A 3,139-nucleotide genomic window follows, 5' to 3' on the forward strand; every position below is an offset into this window, starting at 1 on the left:
ACAATATCACGATCCAGTAAACAATTTACTTGTGTCAGTTCTTCTGTCTCATAGCTATCAGATCAGTTTCAAGGTAGATGTGTGTCATCCTTGGTAACTGTATCTTTTCTTGATCTTGAGTAGATTATCAAATATAATTACTCTTGTAATTATACCGCATGCAGATAATCTAACTCTATCAAGGGGCCCAGTGATGCTATAGCTCGTATAGAGATACGAGGGACAAATAGTATTCTTGGCAGACTATCACTTCCTCAGCTAAGTTATATATATGGAAATGCTACCGTTATGGCTGTTTTTTACGGACAGCGTTAGATAACACTTACTTATATATATTTCTTAGTGGGAACGATAAATACCTCATACTGTAGAACTTTGACACTGAATGAAAACATAAATGACACGAACACAATTCTATTTAATGTTTCATTCGGGGTCTGTCAAATACCATGTTCCTAGAACATGTATCCATGTGATTAAAATGACATCTCGTGTCAGGTGGTTTGTAAAACTTAACCATCTTTTAATCCACATGCTAACCTTATCGCGGTAATTAGTGTTCCTGCTAATTACCTTGGTCAGTGACTTTTAAGAGTATATATTATCTATATTATGGAGTTTCACAATTTCAATCATGAACTCGAAATGATCCATAATTTCAATAATACTCAAGGCAACAAAATGATATATAAATAAACATTCAATTCATGAACAAAGCTTTATGATTAACTTATCGTATTATTGACTTCTAGATTATTACAAACTAACAATCTCCCACTTAAGCTAGGAGCCAATCATCGTAGGCCCTAGTTACACAAATCTCTAGTATTCTAAAAATCTCGCAGATCTAAAGAAAAAACTCATAGCCAGTCTCCTATGTGTCTCAGACCCATAGAGGCAATATGCATCTGGTGCTTGGCTTGAGGAAGAGGTTTCGTGAGTGGATCAGCTGTGTTGCTGACTGTGTCAACTCTACATATCTTTACATCACCTCTATTTACGATCTCTCGTATCAGGTGAAAACGCCGTAGAACATGCTTGGATTTCGAGTGCGATCTCGGTTCTTTGGCCTGAGCAATAGCTCCATTGTTGTCACAGTAGAGGTCCACAGGGCCTTGAACACTGGGAACCACTCCAAGTTCGCTAAGGAACTTCTTGATCCAGAAACCCTCTTTAGCTGCCTCGGATGCAGCTATGTACTCTGCTTCGGTGGTTGAGTCTGCTGTAGTCTCTTGCTTTGAACTCTTCCAGCTCACAGCACCACCGTTGAGTATGAACACATACCCAGACTGTGATCTCGAGTCATCATGGTCAGTTTGGAAACTGGCGTCAGTGTAACCATTAATCACAAGCTCGGAATCACCACCGTAGACGAGAAACATATCCTTAGTTCTTCTCAAGTACTTCAGGATATTCTTTGCAGCAATCCAGTGCTCTTTGCCTGGATTAGCCTGATATCTACTCGTCACACTCAAAGCGTACGAGACATCAGGGCGAGTGCATAACATGGCGTACATGATAGAGCCAATAGCCGAAGCGTATGGTACTCTACTCATAATGCTTCGCTCATCAGTTGTCGAAGGACACTGAGTCTTGCTTAGCTGAACACTATGAGACATTGGCAGGAATCCTCTCTTAGAATCCTGCATGCTGAACCGATTCAGCACTTTGTCAATGTACGTGCTTTGACTTAAACCTATAAGTCTATTTGATCTATCTCGATAGATCTTTATGCCTAGTATATAGACAGCCTCGCCCAAGTCTTTCATTGAGAAGACTTTCTTCAACGAAGACTTGGCTTGTTGCAAAAGAGGAATATCATTTCCCATTAGTAGTATGTCATCTACATATAGGATAAGAAAAGCGATGGCACTCCCACTAGTCTTTCTGTATACACATGGTTCTTCTTCGCATCTGACGAAGTCAAGCTTTTTGACTTCTTCGTCAAATCGAAGATTCCAACTCCGTGATGCTTGCTTCAGTCCATAAATGGACTTAAGAAGCTTGCACACCTTCCCAGCATTCTTTGAATCCTCAAAACCCTCAGGCTGTGTCATGTACACATCCTCTTCTAAATTTCCATTTAAGAAGGCGGTTTTGACATCCATTTGCCATATTTCATAATCATGAAATGCGGCAATTGCTAGGAGTATCCGAATTGACTTAAACATAGCCACGGGCGAAAAAGTTTCATCATAATCTACACCGAGAATCTGTTTGAAACCTTTCGCTACTAGCCGTGCTTTGTATACAGTCATCTTACCATCCATGTCTGTTTTTATTTTGAAAACCCACTTGTTAGCTATGGGTTTTATCCCATCAGGTGGTACAACTAGGTTCCAGACCGTGTTGTCATACATGGACTGTATTTCGGATCTCATGGCCTCCAGCCATTTATCAGAGTCGGGCCTATCCATTGCTTCCGCATAGGTCAAAGGATCTTCAGTGTCATAGGCTGAGATCTCGTGCAGTCCCAAGTACCTTTCAGGTGAATGGACTACTCTTGTTGACCTACGTAGTACTCGTTCTTCGGGTTGTTGAACTTGATCCACAACTGTCTGCGGATCCAGTTCTACTTCAACTTGTGTTGAAGTACTTGAGCTCGGGACTAGAACCTCATCCACAGCTACTTGTGGATTTGGAACTTCCAGATGCTCATCAGCCGAAGTATCAAGAGGTGGGTTAATCTGATCTGGTTCAGATATTGTATTATGTGATGTATCTTTAATTTCTTCAAGTATTACATTACTCCCACTACTTCCTTTTGCGAGAAACTCGTTCTCCAAAAATATACCATGACGAGCAACAACTATTTTGTTCTCGGATTGGTAATAGAAGTAATATCCTTTCGTTTCCTTAGGATATCCTACGAAGAAGCATTTGTCAGCTTTGGGATCAAGTTTGCCAGACGTCGGACGTTTGACAAATACTTCGCAACCCCAAATTTTAAGATAAGACATAGTTGGGATTTTCCCAAACCATAACTCGTATGGAGTCTTTTCTACTGACTTGGATGGAACCATGTTTATTGTTCGTGCAGCAGTTTCTAGTGCGTGCCCCCAGAAGGATTTCGGCAGAGTGGCTTCACTCATCATGGATCGAACCATATCCAGTAGAGTTCGATTCCGTCTCTCAGAAA

Source organism: Carex rostrata, chromosome 1, assembly GCF_964058835.1.
Source record: "Carex rostrata chromosome 1, lpCarRost1.2, whole genome shotgun sequence".
NCBI classification, from domain to species: domain Eukaryota; kingdom Viridiplantae; phylum Streptophyta; class Magnoliopsida; order Poales; family Cyperaceae; genus Carex; species Carex rostrata.